We start from the raw sequence: 21,059 nt of genomic DNA on the forward strand, positions 1-21,059 counted from the left end.
TATTGATATGATTTTAAAGAGAAAAAAAAGTATTATTTGCTATCACTAAAATTGGACCAATGAAGAAGGACAGCCAACACTAGAACTGGAAATGGAAATGTCTGAACTTACACTATTTTAAAGTGAATTTTGCAAGAGTATTTGAGTTGCTTCAGGCTTGTATATCGAGCTGCTATCTGCGCGGATGATTTGATGAAAAGACTCAGCTTTCCGATTCACGATAATTGACACCCATTCCCCCGGAAGAGGCCCGCAAACCAGATGCGAAAGTTTCCACAGCAATAAAAAAAAGAAGCTGACATGCACGATGTGAGAGAAGAAAATTTCCCCCTGCATGGTGCGCAGTCGTGTCTCTGGGGGTAATCAACAAATCTGTTTAGCCACAAAGGGAAGGCGTCACTGTGAGAACATCCAAGAGAAGCCTTTCAAGACATCAGAGACCCACTGCTAAGAGTTGGATCTATTTTTCTGTCTAGCCTCCCTTTGTACTGCTGCGGCTCCTTTTCAACATTTGAAAGGACGAGGATGAGTGAGACAGAGAGATTTAAAGTCCTCTGGCGAGACCTTTTTTTCATCAGGAATGCCTTTTCGATTTGCCTGCTGATCTCCTACTTACCTGCTACAGTATGTCACTGACAGTAAAAGTGAAATGAGGCCTCCTATGTGACCATAAATCCTATTGATTCTAATTTAAAGCCCATCTACAGTTTCCTCCACATCCGCACACGAGTGCTGTGGGCAACTCTCAGAGGTTGTTCAAAATGTTTTAAATTCGGCTAGCGATATTCCCGCAAGAAGAGCAGTAATATAAAATGCATTACAGCGTCCCTTTGTTGTAGCCACCTACGCTACGGTACCTTGTCGGGCTGTTATTACAAGCCTTTATAGTCCAACAGAAGCCTCTGGTGTGCTCAATTTCTCTTCAAAAGAGAATGATTTAAGATCATGTAAGAGTGAAAGTTGAAACTGCATGCAGTCGGCTCTGCAGTGAATGCTGCAGACCTCTAGTCTGTCTGGGGGTGAACTATTTTCAGATCATTTGCATGTGTACCTGCAGGTGTAGCAGGTGGATAGACTTACGCAAGAGATGATGTTTTATTATTGCTATTTTAATAAAATGAATATAATGTTAAGGAACTTATTATAAGGTATTCCTAAGGAGTTTTTAACCACATGCACTGCATGGTTCTACAGTGATCACCAATGGCACAGGGGACGGTGTGATACATATCTCAAGTCTCATATTTCTTGCGTTACCATTTAGTGGCATCTGAAGGCCATGAAATAAAAATCCCAGGCACTGCCTCGCTGTCAAAATAAAAATGTGTATTGGCCAGCATGAGAAAGCTGTATGGCAAGACATTACATTACTTGCCATGGAGTTTGTCCATAGACTGTATATAAGAAGTGGACGTACTCACCGTGATGTCACCCATCGGTCTGTGGACTGCCGTTTTGAAGCCTCGGGTTCGGTATTTTGGCCATCACCATCTTGGTCCGGGGTCTTCGCCATCTTGGTTTGGGTCGTCGCAATCTTGTTTTTTTGCAACTAGAAGTGACACGAGAGGGTGGAGCTAAGTACAACCAAACACTGAACAATGATTTTTTTAGACAACCAAAGTTGTAAGACGAAAACACAGACAACTCCCAGACCGGACAAAGCCGTGGTAGCGACATGTCATGGTCTATTAGACTCTAAATGGGACCATAATTTACTAAATGAACATCATGCTGTATTGAAGAAGACTTGAAACTAGCGATTGAGACCATAAACTCATGTTTACAATGTCTACTGAGGTAATAAGTCAAGTGAGAAGTAGGCTCATTTTCTCATAGACTTCTATACAATCAGACTTCTTTTTGCAACCAGAGGAGTCGCCCCCTGCTGGCTATTAGAAAGAATGTAAGTTTAAGGCACTTTTCAGACCCGGAGGTTTCCCACTGAGTTTGTCTGAACTTATTCAACTCAAAAGGTCAAAATGTTCACTTTTGTGTCACTGTGACAAACCAAACTATATTCATTCATATCACTGCACACATAACAGACAAAAAATAAGTCCTGCTACTTTGTGGTTTGTACAGTACACTTCCACTTAGTCAGGCTTTTGTCCGCTCACAGACGGCTGAAAAAGCCCACAAGCTCTTGTTTGGCCTTCCGTAATGTTCACTCTTTCATGTCGCATAAAAAGCACTCACATTCACATCCCTCCACAGGGTCGCAGTTTTACATTCAGCCCACAGCGACCGCGCTGAAAGGCTTGACCTCAGCCCGGGCGTCAAGACGCTGTCAAGCCGGCGAGCTGTGTCTGATGGCGGTCTGACTAGCAACAGCTCGTACCAATGAGAGGTGACCTTACAGCATCACAAAAAACAAAGGAGAGGTGACTGTAGACACCCGCTAACACAACCAGGGCCTTGATGTGAGGTAGGGAGGTTAGACAAGCTGGCCTTGGGCTATTATTCCTGTAATTGTCAAGTCTATTTTATCAAGCGATATATCAGTAAATACTGGATTGGATGATTTACACCAAACTTATTCTTTGCCAGAACTCTGGTTATAAAAGTATGAATTTAGCACAATGTATGCAAACAGCCCAGATATAATCTTAAACAGGAAAATCAGCAAATATGACAAAAATAAAACTATTTCTTTTGGAACATCTGCACACTTTAAGGAGACGGGTAAGTAGTTAAATAATTTGAGAATTGTTCTATGTGCACTGTATGACTTATAAAATAATGAGATTAAGCTTTTGGGGGTGGAATTCAGAGATATAGCCAAATTGTCTCTCGTGTCTGATATTCTCTTTGTATAACTCGCAGTATAACACAGAGAGTCCTTTAAGTGCTGTTTACAATGTGGACTGGACTCGGAAAAGAAGAAAATTATTCTCAAATAGCACTACAGGCATCTGGTCAAATGCTTCCAGGATCTTTGAAACCCTATTTTCTCGCAGAAAGCAGCATTTCCGAGGGATAACTGTATCATTTCCTTAACAAATGTGTGCTGTAAGAAAGCCATGATAGCCGCCCGACTCTGAAGTGGTAAAAAGAGTCGGACCTATCCACGGGCAGAATAATGGGAAACTGCGCTGATAAATATTGAACATCCTCTAATGAAAGAAGATCAAAAAGCCTGAGCTGAAGACGAGCAGAGCCGACACATCTCCGCCATAAATAAAACATGAGATACTGCGGGCTCCCAACCCAGATTTAATGAGAGGGAAAAATAACAAACACATATGGTGGGACATAACGTTGAACTGCACTCTCAGATTATCTCACAGCAGGAGAAACTGGTGAAGAAAAAATATTAAAAAAATACTGTTTTTATTGTGCTTCAGTTAGAACAAAAAAAAAAAAAGCACTTTGTTAAATTTAGAGCAGGAAACAGTGAATTAAATTGTTTTCTGAGGCCTAAGGTATTTTATTTTGCAAATCAAAGTGTGATATGTAATTCCGAGGTGAGATCGGCATGCAGCAGAACTGCAGGGAGAGAAATCCGTGAATCTGTGAATCTGTGAATACGGCAATTATTATTCCCTCCCTCCTGGTAGTCTTTCTAGGAATCCCGTGTTTGATGTTTGCATGTTATGATTATAATTATGTCCTAGTGAGAGCTTGCCACTGCATAGAAACATCATATTTATGTGAAGTTGTGCACATATCGACCATAATTTATGCTTCCGACACCATTTGCCCCACTTTGAATGGCTTACTGAACGGGCCAATTGGTCCGATGTCCAATGCCTCCAAGGGGTCAGAGAGCACCTAAGCTAGAGATGAAAATTAAAGGGCCCAGTGAAAGGTTTATCTTGATCATATTTTGCTCCTGATTACAATCTTTAAATATTCAGTCTGGTCTAATATATATTTTAGTATACAGTATTCATGCATAATAAAGCTGCATAGCACATAATGCAACAGTGAGCCTACATTAGCATAAGTACAATCTAAATTAATAATTGCTTTTAGCACAGATCGAGTAGAACGTCCACACAGTAATTCATCTGCTCCTGCTATTAGCGTTTCTTGTCATCAGCCTGCTATCTGCAGATAGAAGTTGCGAGCTTGCATTGGCATCGCAGCAGGCAGAGACAGACTGAGCAAAGTAAAATCCACATACTGGTGTCCATTGAGTCATGTTGCTTGGAACCAGAAATAATACCTCATCAACAAACACAGACAGATTTCAGATCAGTGTGTAGTGAGTCTATCCCTCTCATAGATGCAACTGTTAAACTCTACATGTGCTCAACCCATAACAGCACTCGAGAGGAAAGATTAACCTTGCACAGGGTCACTTTTAGTCATAGGCATGCTATTCAATGTTACTTTACGACACCCGATTTGCTTCTAAAAAGTCTGTCATATGTGTTGGCTGTGTTTTGCTCCAGGAATGACAGCTGTCAGAAACAATTAACGTTAACTGCACAGCCGTGTGGCCAAATGACCCGTGGAGCGGTTAAATAAATGAGCAAATAATGATAATGACAGCGAGCGTCAAAGAGCAATGCGAGTCAGGGACATTTTTGCAGGTGAACTACACCCCTAAACGTCTGTTGTTTTCCCGTCATGCCCGTCGAGACCTTCCTGCAACAACAAATCCACACTGATATCCTCCTCTTATGGATGTTATGAAAGGAATTCATTATAGGAAAGTTATATTTGTTTAATGCGGAGCTATCAGCGGTGTAAGCCTGAGCGGTTAGCTGTATAAGTCCAAAAATCGAATTAACATCAGATCAAAAAAGTGGTCATCAATGAGTGATAGTAACTGTGAGCTGCAGACAAAGTAAATGGTGCTGGTGGTGTGACTCAGAAGCAATGTTTTTTTCCCCCCATCAAATGGACTACACAGTCAAAGCCGACTTTAACTCCTACCCAGACCCAGCTATAACATCTGAGTCTATATAAAGCACACCACCAGACTCCCTTACTGCCATGCAACACAAGAACAAAAGGAATATTTTCACACAACAGAGCGACTGTGGCTCCCCAGAGCGCCGTCCCTCTGATCCCTTTGACCCAAGCGGATGACCCAGCCTTGTGGGGCGAAGGCCCCCGCCGTCTCTGGGTCTACTGACCTCATATGGGTGGGCAGAATGATCAAGGAGCTCTGTTGCTGTGGCATATTGCCATTTGAAGATGCGTTGGCCACCCACTTTGTCTTTGGGTCTGCTCGCCATTTGTTGAGTTAAAAAAAATGAATCCATCTGCTGCAAAAGTGCAGAGAAATGGTGGAAACTTTCAACAACATATTCCTCCTGATTGCACAGTCTTCACAAAATTACTATTATTAGAGTTTATCCGATACCAGTATCGGTAATGCGTCCAATACTGCCCAAAATCCGGCATCGGCAAGTACGCCAGTCTATGCCAAGATCCAATATCATATATTAATGCAGAAAAAAACTTGTTTAACCGGAAATCAATTATTCTTCTCCGCTCCAAAACAGTGACAGTAACAAACAACAACAGTGCGGTGCTAGTGGAGACGTTAGCGGTAGTCAGAGCCAGGAAAATGTCAGCCATTTGGCAATATTTCACAGTGGAAACAATCCAACAAGTAGAACGACAATATGCACAGTACGTAAGGCTTCTGTTTCGAGGTTGTGTTGCCAATTTCAACACCAGCAGTCTTATAAAACATTTGAAGACGCATCGCACGAGAGAGCACGACGACTTCACCAAGGTCAAGGGGGAAATAAAGGACGAATCGCAGCACCAAACGTTGGAAACTCTACATAGATATCCCAAAAGCAACAAAGATATTATATTTATCACGCTGGTATTTGATTGGTCCTTGGTATCAGCCGTTACTGCAAGTTCAGGTATTGCCACTACTACAAGACACAGTTGAATTGACCATTTAGGTGGTTTCCGTCAGTGGCGCTCCGTATCTAGTCGCCCTTTATTTCTATTGTCATCTCCAGATTAACTGCACACCGAGCATTGTCATGTTGATAGACATGTTCTCACCCACATCTACATTCAGAAAAGACATCTACGAATGTGTCATTATGTCTCCGTCAAAGACTGCCTTTGAATTCATATCTTTTCCACACAGCCATACTGAATATCATAATATGGAAATCAGAATCCTTTTTGTAGAGTAGTAACACTGACAGAATCATTATACTGGTTAAATATACCAAGAGACAGCCATTCTTTTACTCTAGTATACAACAATGAGTCATTCTGATTGGATACTACTGTGATTCATCTCTAAATTATTGACAGGATGAAACAATCTGAGTTGAGATCAGTGTTGCCAATACGTAGGAAAACAGGAAACCAACAGATTTTTGGGAAATAATAAAAATCTGGACAGATAGAGGACAAATGTGAAGACGCCACAGCAACAAAACCTATTAAAAGTGACAAACAACAGTTGCATCTCCACAAGGGAAAGTCCTCCGGCAACTGGAGGTCCATCACAAGGCTCCTCAGTCTGTTGCTACAGCAACCACTCAGCCCCAGCATGCTCTTATGTCGCTTTGCCCTTTCCAACCTCAACATGCCAAAGAGGATGTCTGTGAGGCTCATGTGGAGGCATTTCTAAGGTTCACAATGGAGTGAAGGTTTCAAGGCGTGTGAAGTGGCAGCCCGGTGGCTGCTGGTACTTCCACTGGCTGCGGTGCAAGTGTTGGACATCATCCTTCAACATGGACTACTCTCAGCAAGGAAACCAGTTCAAGCTGGGGACACTTGTGAACTGGCCTATAAGGAAGCTTGACATTTGTCTCTGCACTGCATGTCTTGCTATGCTGCTAAGCTGGACAAAAGTAAAGCTGCACCAAGTGAGAAAGATCCAAACTAAGCCACTGTGTGAGAGGAGGACGTATGTGAAGATAAGGGGTAGGGGGAAAGAAAATGTATACAGCATAGTATTGCGATATTTTGCGTGGCAATATTCTATGTATATATACAATATACATTACTAGAATTGTAATTCCTGTTAAAGTTTTGACCAATTTGTTGCTGCATTAAAAAGGTTTACACTTGAATTATAATTGCTGGTCTACAATTTATTATTTTAATAATAAAAAAAAGCAATAACAATGCAGTAAATGTATATTTATGTATTAATTTGTTACATATTGTTTGACAAAGTTAGTAAAACAATGTTTATGTCAAGCCTGATGATGCCTTATCCATATAAAAGAATGTTACTTCCACACAGCGAGGCATGCAGCTTATTAATTAAACACTGGTATTGGATCGGTACTCGGTATCAGCCGATACCCAAAGCCCAGGTATCGCTATCGGCATTGGGACTGAAAGTCAAATTGCTGCATCCCTAGCCCGGTTGCTATTCTGTCTTTCAGAGGTTGTAGCGGACTCAGGTCACTGGTATCATGAAATTCAAAAACCTACGGAATTGATTGGTACCAACCATGTCATGTTAGCTTGTCGGGAATAACACTAAATAACGCTCCACTCTTGCGCAACATTTTGGCGAGGAAAAACTGGCATGGCCATTTTCAAAGGGGTCCTTTGACCTCTGACCTCAAGATGTGTGAATGAAAACTGAGATGAACAGAGTGAAAACTGTATCTTAATCGATAACAGATGTCGACAAACTGCAGTTGCAAAAAGGTATTAGATATTTGTTATTGCAACACTCAGCATCTCGCACAATGTTTAAAATTGCATTAAGATTGTATTGTGTAAGTATAAGTAGCGTGATAATGCACTGCAATGTGTAATGCATACTTTAGTTTTCATTTTAAAAACACATTCTGTAAATTCATATTTCAAAGCATACTGGTGACTACAACAATCTCAATTAATATGAACACCATAGCCACGTTATGACAATTATAAATAACATGTAATGTTGTAGTTTTCTATTTGTTTGAGGGTTGTTTTGTCCTGTTTCCCCTGTTAATGATTTCCACTTGACTTAATTAAGTGCATTAACCACCTGGCTGCATATAAAAGAGTACCAAGTCCTCAGGACTGGGATTAAGTACCGCTGATCTAGAGCAGCACTTATCAACCGTGAGTCATTACGGCCTGAGTTTATGCAGGTTGCCGTGCTTCTCCCACACTGCATCTGTCGTATTCACTGATTAAAAGATCTTCAGTCAAGGCAGTGAACTGCTCATTGAAATCAGCAGCTTTAGTGTTTAGTTGGGAGTGAAAACCTTCATGTTCTTGGCTCGGGATCGCACATTGTGGAAGGGAAGGTGAACTGTGCAAGATGTGAAATCCAAAGCGCACAAATGGCATCGACATCAAAAAGCAGGGAGACACTTTGTACTCATTAGTTGCTATTAGTGAATTCTGCATAATATTACAAAAATGAAGTGCATCACAGATGACTCGGATATTCATCTCTGGTTCCAAACTAAACCAAAAGTTGCAGGGATGATTTACTAAAAAGCTAAACTTCACTCGGAGGTAATGAACACTGGGTGTCAAAAAAATAGGAGTTCCGTTCAGGTGCGGGGATGGAAATAAGTCTGATAAGGTCAATTGAAGCAATTTCAACTTTTTAGTGGAATCTCGGAGCCGCCGTAAATAGGTGGAAGCAAAAATAATTACTTTGCTCTTTGAACAGGGGGCGACATCCCAATTAAAATAAAACAGGTTAACATAAAATTCCAATTACGCATGTTTAGCGAAAAGCAATCCATAATCAGACCGCTATATCTTTAATTGCTTGTCATATAGGTAAGAGGCGACCTGCGTAATCTGCCGTGGAAATTATGCTCTTTAGTGGGCTGTATGGGAGCCAATTAAGGCTAAAGTGTGCACACTATTTGTTTTCCAGCAGTCATGGAAGGGAAATGGGCCTGGGTTGCTGCCAATCAAATGTGCTAAAAGGGCCATATTAATTAATAGTCTGTTAATACTTGGAGGCTGGTTAAAAGGTGGCTCCTAATACCCGACAAACTTTCTCTCTCTCGCCGCATTAACCTGTCAGTCTCATCTGAAAGTCCTGGGGCTCAATAATTACACTTTTTACAATAGTGTACAAGCTTAGTTGTGTAATTACATCCTGATTTGAGGCTTTGTACCCACCCCTATCATCTCTGCCTTTGTAGGCCTCATGGGAAGTGGAAGTAGGGCAGTTTAGAAACAGGCGTGCGGGGTGACTCATCACTCGAAGCAAGAGGAGCACCACCACCACCACCGGGCATAACGTTCACAGTGGAGTCACCACTGATCTTTGAGTACGACCGAGGCATGTTAGCTTCTGCACGGATCGCTCCCTTCAAGAGCGGTGACTTGATGCTCTCTGCTATTTAATATTTGACTGCACCCTCTTGCTCTATGAATATGAATCGACCCCTTTGTCATCGACATATTTCAAGCTAGTTCCGCCTTGATAAATAACCAGCTGGAAAATTAAGGGGAATGAAATAAAATACAATAAAGGAGCTTTTAACTCTATTACTATTGAGAATACTTTTGTCCTTGTCACTGACGTGAGGCCTCGGTGACCTCTGGGGTGTTTAATCCTGCTGCCGCAGCACGAGTTTAAGATTCAGGGTTCAGTGTTTCCCACCTTGTGTTGTCAGTGATAATGCCTTATTCCCCTGTGTCCTCGCAGAGGTATAAAAACGATCAGATAGTCTCTCTCAGAGGTTTTCTCTTGATGGTTCTGAACGACAAAATCTCAGTTATCGTTGCCCTCATGGCCAGCTTCTGTTTAAAGTGTCTTTGAAAAGTTAGGGGCGCGAGGCATGGGAACTGAAGAACCATCACTTCACGCCAGGGAAACAAGCTCTGATGAATCCAACTTTGGGTTTAATGGATCTGGTGTTACAGTGTTCTAATCCTCCCTAAACCAACTATGTAATCATACAGCCATCCTGATGAACGCCTACAAGTCATAAACAAGGAAACCTGCTGGTCTTTGGCATGAAATTAAGGCGCGTTACACATCAATACACTATTTACTGTGGTCAATAACTTGACACAAAAGATGTGTTTGGCAGAAAACTGGTAGAAAGTTGATTGTTTGTACAATTCTGTGAAGATGCTCGTTTGCATTTTAAAACTGTTGTATGCCAATACTATTGACCGTATCTGTGTGACGGTGCATTTATTGTGCAAATACAGTCAGAATTATTTTGGAAGTTTTTAGGGGTGGAGGAAAAAAAATTGATGCAGCATAGTATCGCAATATTTCAGGTGGCAGTATAGTATCGATGCATAGATATCAAGTATTCATCTTTAATTATATATACTATTAACTTCCTAACAATCCAGGCTCTATCAGTATCATATGAAACTAGAAAACCTAAGTTTTGGTACCAACTATATCTTGTTTGCTTGTCAGGAAGACCACTAAATAATGCTCCAAATTGCGCTAAATTGTGGCGAAGAAAAACTTTTTCAAAAGGGTCCCCTTGACATCTGACCTCAAGATATGTGAATGAAGACTCCGATGTTGACAAGCTGTAAAATTTGCAGTTGATAAAAGGTAATTAATCGCAATATATCTTATCGCAATACTCACCATACCGTAAAATGTTAAAAATTGCAATAAGATTGTATCGTGATTTAAGTATCGTGTTAATATCGTATCATGGGGGCTTCTGATGATTCACACCCCTGGAAGTTTTACAGCAAAAAAATGTGTTTGTTTTGAGTTTTAATATTTCATTTGTATGCTTTCCATAATGTAAATGTCTAGAGAAAGTAAATTGACAGTTACACGCAACACTGAGTTGAAATGGAAAAACGGAAAATGCATATACAGTACAGCTAGTGAGTAAATAACAGGTAGATAATTCAGCTCATCCCTGTCTCATCATTTCTTCCCTTGACCTCAGGATACTTCTAGCTGTTTATGGGTGCTGCAGGAAAAAAAAAAAAAAAACTTTCATTGCCTTGAAAATTGTATTTATATTTTGACCAGGATTCCTTATTTGCTGTTCAGCTTGGCAGTAAACTATCCTGCACACTGACCGACTGTGCTCTTGTGGCTCTGCACACTGAAGTTTAACAGCCAGGAGAATATTACTGCCTCCTCTGAAACTCTGCCTGGGAGAAATGTGTATATACTGGGCAGCAGTAGTAGCAGCAGTTTATATACTGTAAGAGCACTGGCGCGTTTATTGCATACTGTCACATATTGTTGCCCGCAGGTATACAGGTAATCTGACCTCTCTTTCTCCACTCCTAACACTGTCATAGACAATAGGAAATGAAATTCAAGCGTGTGCTGATACGTCTTTTTCTGTGAAACTTAATTAAGTCTTCCAAACACATACAGATTTCTATATTTCCCCATGTGTATCCTCAGCCTTTGGACTATGTCTTTTTGTCTCCGTTATTTCATTCAGATGTAATTAACAAAACAAACATTCCTCTTCATGGCTGCACTTGGGGACATTTACATATTAAATTACTATTAAATCCAATTTTTATATAATTACAGGACGTGTGAGAGATATTATTTTTATGTTTTACGTCTTTATATCTAGTCTCCAGTTGGGATACCTAAGCTGATATATTATGAATCATATGTTTAGATGTATTTTAACAACTGCTATTGGAAACCCCAGCCTGTATGGGTATTAAAGCACAGGATACAAATGTTAGCATCAACAAGGCCTGCTAGTATCACCATCTATATACCGAGCTTAATACCAGCCATATGCCACATGCTGCATGCCCAGGCACATCTTCCATCTGTCGGAAAATATATTTTTAATTCTAATTATGCTCGATGAAGAATAAAAAGCCCCTTCTTCTAATGGAGGATATTGATCGCAGCCAATTTAACATGTTTGCATCAGAGGAAACTGGATCAGATTGTGCTGACCTGTGGGGGGAAAGATAATAACCACGACGCATCCCTTGATCCATTATAAAACTCTGGCAAAGACACTGTCAGGCTGAGCAATTGGTTTGTCCAATTTAGGAAAGAGCATAACCACTTCAAGGTCCACAAAAAGGACAAGAGAACAGATGCAAAAATATGCTATAAATAGTCCTCCTAACTGTTTTTACAGAGATGTTATATTTTCTGTGTTGCTTAAAGGTGCAGTGTGTAGGATTTGGCGACATCTAGTGGTGAGGTTGCAACCAACTGAAACTTCCCCCGTGTGCAAAGCGTTAAGGAGAACTACGGTGGCCGATGCGAAATGTTCCTTTAAGATAATTAAAACCACTTTTCATACAATAACACTTTGGCTAAAATGCACAAGAGTGTCGTGACCAACAATAACATCAAATCAACGTAGCAGGATGGTCAGAGCGGCAGCCTTTTTTGTATGTACCGCTGCCATAGCGACCGTTGTAGCAGGCTGACTTACGTATAAACTAAACCGACTTGCGGCAAGCTCCTGGGCTAATTCAGCCATGCTTTGGCGCTGCACTGATTACGTAAAATGCGTGTTCTGTTGCCGTTTATAACAATCACCATTTCCTTTTGTACTACTCAAATTACCGCAGCAAACAGTTCAATTACCCTTCTTCTCCGATTCTATTTCTATGGTTGTGACAGCTAGATATCCTTCTAAATAGTGACGTTAAACTTCCAACGAATTGCATTTTTTTTCTTCGCCCTCCGATGTTTTACTACTTGGAGGGATCATCCCACAGCGCATACTGTAGAGCAAATGCACTTCAAAAAAAGGGGACTATTGAACTATAGCCCAGACAGCTAAACCCAACCAAGTACAGCTGGCTTTTCTTCCCCTTTCCATATGTTAAGCCCCTTCTCTTTAATAGAATGTCTTTAATCCGGAAGCATGTTGTGCAAAGCGCTATGAAAAATCATGTTTAGGAGATTAGCACTGGAATCCTCGTTCTTCTCGCCAAAGCTTATCACTTGAAGGGCTTTTTGATGCAGACTGCGGGGCAGCGCTGACTCAAATGTTTGTGTGCGTGCCCGAGTGTGTGTGTGTGTGTGTCTGCAGGGACCTACAACTGGTGCATTACTCAGCAGTTTTGGCTGAGGCTGTTTTCCCATAGCTGAGTCTGTATACAGTTCAGAGAGACCACTCCTTTTGATTTTCCTAAATCTCTCAGCACAAAATATTACTGTATGGAGAAAAACCTGCAGCATTTTCTCCAGCTTTGAACAATTTTAGTCTAACTGTGACCTTTGACCTCGTGAAAATAAAAGATTTTGGCAAAGCTGAAGTCAATTTAAAAGTATTTAAAGCTTAATTGATCTCCTAACTGCACCAACAGAATACATCCTGATCCAAGAATCTTACCCCTACAGAAAAAGGCTTCCCATCTGGCCTCCTATTCAGTCTGGAGTCTCAAGTGCACTGCGATGCAACTAGACGCACACAAACAGCAGTGTAATTAATGTAGTTATCTTGAGGGGCATGTTTAATTGATCAGAGACCTTAGTTTCTGAGACACACATGCTATGAATAGCAACACCAGCCCTGGAAAAAGGCATTAAGGGAGACCGGCTGATTTAGAAAGAGGCAGAAGATAGTGCTCCTTTCCAAAGCTCTGGGACAGTACCAACTTTTAATTGTTTCACAACTTTCAATTTTTAAATTAAACATTCACAGTTTGACTGTTTTCCCCGAAAATTACTGTCAGATTGCATCAAACTGAATCAGAAGGCAATTGTGTTTTTATCACTAATTTACAACCAGTGGTGGTGTTTGATTTGTGTTACTCCTTCAATTAGTTTTTATTCCCTTTCTTTAAATAATTCAGTCGATTTGGCTTCTTATCAGCAGAGTCTCAAGACACTTTAATATCACCTTGTTTCTCTTGTGTTGTTGCTTTTTGTGAATACTTTTGGACTAGATCTAGTTTGGTATAGTCTTGGCCTTTCAACAACTTCGTCTTAAAAGGCCTTTACACACCAGCTACTAATATACGATACAAAAATGTGAAATACTCGCATACAAATATTACATATCTAGGGCTTTTATTGTGAAAGGTAAGGAGTAAGTCCTAAAGTTTTGGTTATGCTTTCCGCAAGGACATGAGCTGACGTGGAATCGTGACCAGGAAACGTTTGGATGTCTTATACTCTGTGCGAGTTTCTCCTCGCGGCAAACCAACATTGTCAAAGATACTCAAAGTTCTTTCGCCCATCTGCGTTCGCGCATTTAGACAAATTTTGATGTGCGTGGACAGGTGAAAACCTACCGTACAGAACCCACCCGAATGGCCGTGCGGACACTTGTGACCCTTGCGGATGCAGCAAGCATAAATCAAGCTTAATAAAATTGCTGTCTTGGTTCGGACTACAGAGCTTTTGTGTTGTTGTTTCATAAATATAGGCGCAACTCACCCCGTTCCGCACAACGTGATTGTTTGATGCCTTTATTCGTGGCGCGAAAGCTCAGAAAAATCGACTTTGTTGCGAAATAATCGCACAGAAAAAAATAAAGCTACTGGTGTGTAAAGACTTTAATTACTAAACTCTCAGCCTTGTGTCTTTCAGGAGCTGCCACTGTGTTTGACACCATGTTTTGCTCCCGAACCTTCCAGATACTTATTACAAATCCTACAGAGCTATGCACACATATGCTTCGCACACTCATTTGCTTTAATGAACCTCTGTCATTGTTGAAACGGGTCACGATATACTTTGCAAGGCCGTTAATACACTTAAAGGACCTTTTCATTTGTAACACAACCTGACAGACCCGCACTAACTAACATTTCATTGCAAGGACAATTTGTTCATTATATTGAACTTCATTTGTGCCAAGAGCACAAAAGGTTGTTACTTCATACTTCATTCATTCGCAGAGATTTATGCGCATCAAATTGTGGCACAAACAAGTCCTCGGAAAGAGCCCGGCGCACGCAATTAGCCCTGAGCAAATTGGGTGACTCAGGCTTTGAGACTAATCCACCAAGGCTGGCAGTGAGTGAGGAAAACAGGTGCATGGGATTGTCATACAGCTGTTTTAATAGTTGCATTGATATTGAGTGTTGAGTTTAAACATTTCATGAGCCCCTTGAAGACAAGATGTTCTTGGAGAGATCATGACTAAACTAAATTGAAAGAGCTGAAGGGCCTTCAGTTGAGCCAGTTAAAACCAGTATCTAGAGAAGTTTAAAGGGACAATTCAGGTGTTTTGAAGTGGGGTTGTATGAGGTACTTATCCATAATCACTGTATTACCTACAGTAGATGAAGGCTGGCATGCCTCCACTTTGTAGAAACAGACAGGAGTTACTGCATGGAAGAAAAGCAATGTGTTGCTGTGGACAGGGCCGGCAGCAAAATGTATTTTAGACACTTTAGAAACTGAAGCAATTGTATCCATCTATGCTCTTGCCAAAGCCACAAAAGGTGTCTAAAATATGTTCTGCTTCTCCAAACTGGGGGTGCCGACCGTCATCTACTGTAGGTAATACGCTGACTATGGATAAGTACCTCATGAAACCCTACTTCAAAACACCCAAACCATCCCTTTAATGTCTCATTAAAGATTTTAAACCTAGATGTTGAACCCATTCAACAGCAATCAATAAAAAAGTTAGAAAAGTCCAACAAATCTACGAGGCTGAGGCAGGCAGAAGCGAACGCTACGAACTACACTGACAGACAATCCGGCGATAGGTGAATGCTGGCTAGCTGCTGCTCTATAGACTCCCAAGTTCCACTGGGTAATGAGGTGCACAGGTGACAGGGTCAGGTGATGTCCGAAGCGGGCAATCTCTATATAGTCACGGCTAGTGGACAGGTGAGGAATGACAGCTGCTGAAGAAGACAGGATATTAGGATGACTGGCAATGAGGTTAATCACAGGAAAAAAGGGAGATTAGAAAAGAGAAGGGAAGTTGAGTGGTAGTCATGGCAGCAGGTAATTGGAGTGGATGACGGCGGAGACATCGCTATCCCTAATAATGAAAGTAAGCTGACACTTCATTGACCCCAGAAGTTAGATTGCTGTGGGTGTAGGACTTTTTCTGCTGCCTGAGGGGACTGAGGTATCAGAGGATTTTAATGTTAATGCCTGATTTAGCTCCTCAGTATCAAACCTTGACATTTCATGAGGCTGATTTTGACCATCAAAGAGGCATATTGTACAGTTCAGAAGCATCCTTAAGCCTTGAAACAACATACATCATTCTTGCTACCTTATCCCTTGATGAACAATATAGCTGGAGACCGTATTGATCAGCCTTCACCCGTTGCTTAGCTGAACCCAGCCATGATATTAGCATTGCAGTCATGTCTTCAATCTAATCACATTTTTTTTGATGGATGTCATTTTTCACAGAATTGATAAATTGATGCAAACAGCAGAGAATCCACTGCAGCCGTGTGCAGCGAGATGCAGAGAGCGTGCATGTTTTCGGCCCGGCAGAACACTGCACCAGTTGATTTTATTGATCGGTTGAGGGAGTGCTAATCACATGGTGGAGAGGTTTGGCATAACAGCACATGGCTGAACATCCGCAGCAGAAGTGAAGGCAAACAACTAATGGGAAAAACAAATAAATAATTGATCCAAAGTTTGCTAGGTAAAAGTCAATGCTTAAACCAGAACCAGTTAAATGCAGTGATATCATGTTCATCCTTTACATGCATAGTTTAGCATGCAATTAATTAATTTCAATTGGCAAACCAAAGCAGTTAAATAGTTTAAACCCAAATCTATGTTTTACTATTCAAAAATATTCTGCCCTCTTAATTGGTACCTTGTGTCCTTGGGTGTGCTGCTCGTTATATTGTTGATGTGGAAACATTTTTTTTTAACTTTATATTAATGTCTGCGAACCTTTGAGGACACAAATTTGTAGCATTGAGAACATTTCACTGCGAACATTGTTAAGAGTGAAGCAATTATTTCAGATATTAAAAGCTTAATGTGCAAAATTGATGCCTCTTTAAAGATACCTTAACCACAATTTAGTCAGGCCGTTCTCATACATCGTTCGTAGCTATACCTACAAATAGTAATGCAGTGTAATTCATATATATATCCCACAAAATCAATTTGTATGTAATGCACGTAACAACTTGTTTATATGCAGGCACACGCAAAACCAGGGGAAATAAATATGATCATCTTATAGAAATTCCTTTCATTGCAGTGTTGAGGTGGACTCAGTGACCTACTGTCCAGAAAAGTACAATCAGTGTAACCAAGACAACGGAGCCTACTTTTAAAATGTAGGCTCAATTCCTTCAAGGTGACATGAGCATAAATTACACAAGGTTTCCCTGTTTTTGGATACAGAAATGTCCCCGTACTGGAGGAATATGCTATACAGCCAAGAACTTTGAGGAAGCGAGTGAAACTTTTAGTCCTGTCAGTGTCTCTTTTTTGGGCTCTTGGAAACTGGAAGCATTTGTCTCTTCTCCCAGCTGTGGCTGTTGAGCACACTTGACACGGCTCTGCTCGGCGCAGGGTTGAGAAACAGCCCACGGGTGTTTGAAAATGTGCGAGTCCCCAGAACTTGCAGGGCTGTGAACGATTTGAAATGAGGCTGGTACGGCATGTGATATGTGGGTACTCGGTTCAATGTCGCATTTAATATCCTTCAATAGTTATGTGATCGAGTGGATGTTTAAATACTCAAGATACTTCCTTGCCTGTCTGGTTTGCTTGAAATGATGACTGCATTTTGAAATGTCCTCTCTATCAGACAGGCCAGACAGCCTTTGAACTTCCTGCCAATGCATTTCTGTTTAGTCATTTGTCTTAAAGAGGACGTATTATGCTCACATTCAGGTGTTTACTTGTATTTTGGGTTTCTACTAGAACATGTTTGCATGCTTTAATGTTCAAAAACCCTTATTTTTCTCATACCGGCTGTGCTGCAGCACCTCTTTTCACCCTCCGTCTGAAACGCTCTGTTTGAGCTCCTGTTTGAGGGCTTGCCAAATTAGCTGTTATGCAAATAAGTTACTTGGTGACATCACCACGTTACGGAAGAAAAGGCAGGACTTCAAGTGAGGCGTTTCAGATATTTCAGGAGCAGTGGACTTTGGGCTTTGTAACTTTGCAGAACTTTTACATGCACAAAAAACTATATAACACGCTAAAGGAAAGGGGAAAAAGCACAAAAGCATAATAAGTCCTCTTTAATATTTTGTTGGACAACAACAAAGGTCTAAGGCATAAAGAGAAAATCTGAAAATTTGTTTAAATAAAACAGTTTTGTCCACAGATGAATCAAAGTTTGAACAAATATCCGGAGGAGGTTATAAGAGGTTAATGCCATGGTAGAGAATGAATAATATAAAAAGAATGTATTCCCTATTCTAGAGTGAAATACTTGAAGTCGTAGAGAGGATCAACTCCACACTGACCAAAGAGAGCTCTCACTCTATGCTGCAGTGGCATGCCGTAAGCCTAAACATGCATCAAAGCTGTGCCGGGCCTATTTGAAGTCTTCTGGAAGAGCTGACTTGCAAGGATTTCCTCCTGCAGTCAGCAGACCTTAACCCCACTGAGCTTCTATTTGAAAAGAAAAAAAAAAGGTAAAATACTTTTTTTGGGGGGGATATTTTAAAATACTGTCGAACTTAAATTCTGCCACAGAAAAACTTGAGAAGCGACTTGACAATGTTCTGCAAGTCATTTTGATCACTTAAACACTTTCTTATTAACACATTTTATTTAGCTCACATCATTTTGTCTTTGTGAGGATGCAGCCTTGTCACGTGGTCTATCGAATGTGTAGTTTTGCTTCAAAACAAAATAATTCATAGACGGTGCTTGCTGGATAATAGATTGCTGCCTGCTTTATTAATATCATTTTTCCCTCTTTTCATATTAAATTGGAGGGTTATAAGATGAAAGCAGACATTAAGAGGAAGAGTACGAGCACTTACATTTAAGACAACTCGTCTTCAGTATAAATCCTTGCCCCTTAATTGTTACCAATCAACCCAAAGCTGCCAGAGAAGCCTTGGAATAATTGCTCACAATGATCTTTAAACTGTTCCAAACTTTTTTTGTTTTGGTTTTATTTCCTTCAGGATAGATGTGAATTCATACGCGTGGAAGAATTAATTCTGCAGCCTCCAGAGCTGACCTTTACTTTAATGCTTAATCACTGTGCTAATCCCAATTTGACTTATTTATTATGTTTTCTTTTTCAGTCAGCAGAATTAAAGTGGAGAACAGAACACGAGCCTCTCTCCCACCGGTATTTATTTCAGTTGTTTCCTTTTCATAGACAGACAATCATGTTACGGTTGTAAAAAAAAACACGTTTTTGGTCATGTAACCACAAACAAGTCATCTGTTGCATCAGCGTCATGTGGCTGCTATGTCTATTTTTAAAGCTACCGCATAAAAAGAACGTCATGGCCTTCTATTAAACAATGGAAGAAAGAACTGGATAGTGTTTTGATCCATATTGTTAGGGTCTGTGTGATCTACAGTGCCGCAAGAAAACACTGCAGATCTCAAGGCAGCCAATTAGAGCTCTGGTTCTCAGCTGCCACGGCTCTAATTGTCTGGCTACTGTTGAGTCAACTGAGTCCTCATTAAAAACAAGTTTGGTGGCGCACATTCATGGGTTCGATTGTTGAGATTTTGCTCGTTTTCAGACCATAAAAAGTTTGCAGTGATATCACTGGCTTCCATTTTTTAATGATTTATTTATTAATTTATGTATTTGGTGTGTTGTTGTTTCCATCAGGAAGAGACTCAGACGAAGCATCATTCAGAGATGCTATGGATGGAAAATACTCTTACTGTGAGGACTGCTTATTATAAGATTTTTGTCCTTTTCACTTCCATGTCAAAGCCTTAAAGGATTGAATTTAGCATTTAGTATTTGAAATTACACTTTCAATTTACATTCTAATCTCATATTTGCTACCTGGTCGTGTTTCCCCACTGAGAAGATAATACACTGAATTCGGTGACATTTCCAACTTTAGAATACCTTTGGGTTTTTTGTCTCTTTTTATCAAACCAACGCTGTCAAATGAATATTGCTTTTCTCCTCCATTCCATCTTGTTTAATCATGTGTTAGTTTAGTATGTGTGCTTATCTTTTTTCTGCTTTCTTTTTTTTTTAACCACATGCTTTCCCCTGATGCATTTTCAACTTTACAATATGATTATTTGTCCATTTTCGCATTTTGCCTGCAGTGTACATCTCTATCTAATATATGCGTCTTTACATAGTTACATTCCACTACTGAAAATCAGGGTTTATGCTGTTAAAACTATGTAAACATACAGTGCAAACCATGGTCGAAACAAAGAAACCTTCAGTGTACTTCAGATTTTGTAGGATTTTAGACTTGCAGCAGCTGGAAGTTGGCTGGGAACTGGCTGGGAATTGGCTGGCAACCTGCATCTAGTCAAGCCAGTATGATGTGTCAAAATACTGTAATTAATTGAATAGTTACAATACTTGGATTAAACCATCATTAGCCAAGGCACCATGCTCCTGACTACAATAAAAGCAAATACTGAACACACATCATTCATTCGTTTTGCGTGAGAATTGTTTTAAGATGTGATTAACCACAATTTGCATTCATTACCAGGCAGGAATACAAATGTTCTTAGCAAATATGTAGCATACCTGTTGCAGGATAAACATAGCTCAATCTGCCACACAGTAAACACCAAAGAGATTAAAGTACAAGAACCACTTAGTACACATGCTAATTTACAGTGACAGCTCAAGAGTGTAAACAAGTCACTATATCACCATGGTACATGTTTAGCAGCGGCATGCTGTCAGAGTTTGTATAGTATCCTGAACTGAACTTCACATTTCTTGCCTAAAAAGTGATGCAAACAGAATTTAAAAAGGTGTGAGGAATAGCAAGTACTGGAGGGGACTCGAGCCTTCCCTTGGTAAATGATGTCTTTTTTGCCTACTTTATAGATTTCCATAAGTAAGCACAAAAAGCACATAACTGCACATCGACAGAGTAGGAACCGTTGCTGATGAGATCACACGCTCAATATTTAGCAAACAACAAACAGTGCATTCAACTTCGAAAATGCAGCATAAAAGTGTTTCTTTCATTTCCACAGTGGATTTAATAAGTGCATTAAAGGGGCAGTCCACCAATTTTTATGAACAGATCTGTTGTTATCTCTTGCTTGATGGATTCCTGTTACAGTTGTGTCAATTTGTACTAGAAATTGTATTTTGTAAATGCTCAAG

General features: G+C 40.4%; 1 long non-coding RNA gene across 1 annotated transcript in view; it reads right to left on the reverse strand.

Moving 5' to 3' along the window:
- Positions 1-1,471, reverse strand: part of LOC119483917 — a 289,619-nt gene extending 288,148 nt beyond the window's left edge. Inside the window, exon 1 of the long non-coding RNA XR_005205849.1 lies at positions 1,422-1,471. This is a non-coding gene — a long non-coding RNA (uncharacterized LOC119483917). The remainder of the gene's footprint in view (positions 1-1,421) is intronic.
- Between the last annotated feature and the right edge of the window lie 19,588 nt (positions 1,472-21,059).

This window comes from Sebastes umbrosus, chromosome 24 (assembly GCF_015220745.1).
Source record: "Sebastes umbrosus isolate fSebUmb1 chromosome 24, fSebUmb1.pri, whole genome shotgun sequence".
NCBI lineage: Eukaryota > Metazoa > Chordata > Actinopteri > Perciformes > Sebastidae > Sebastes > Sebastes umbrosus.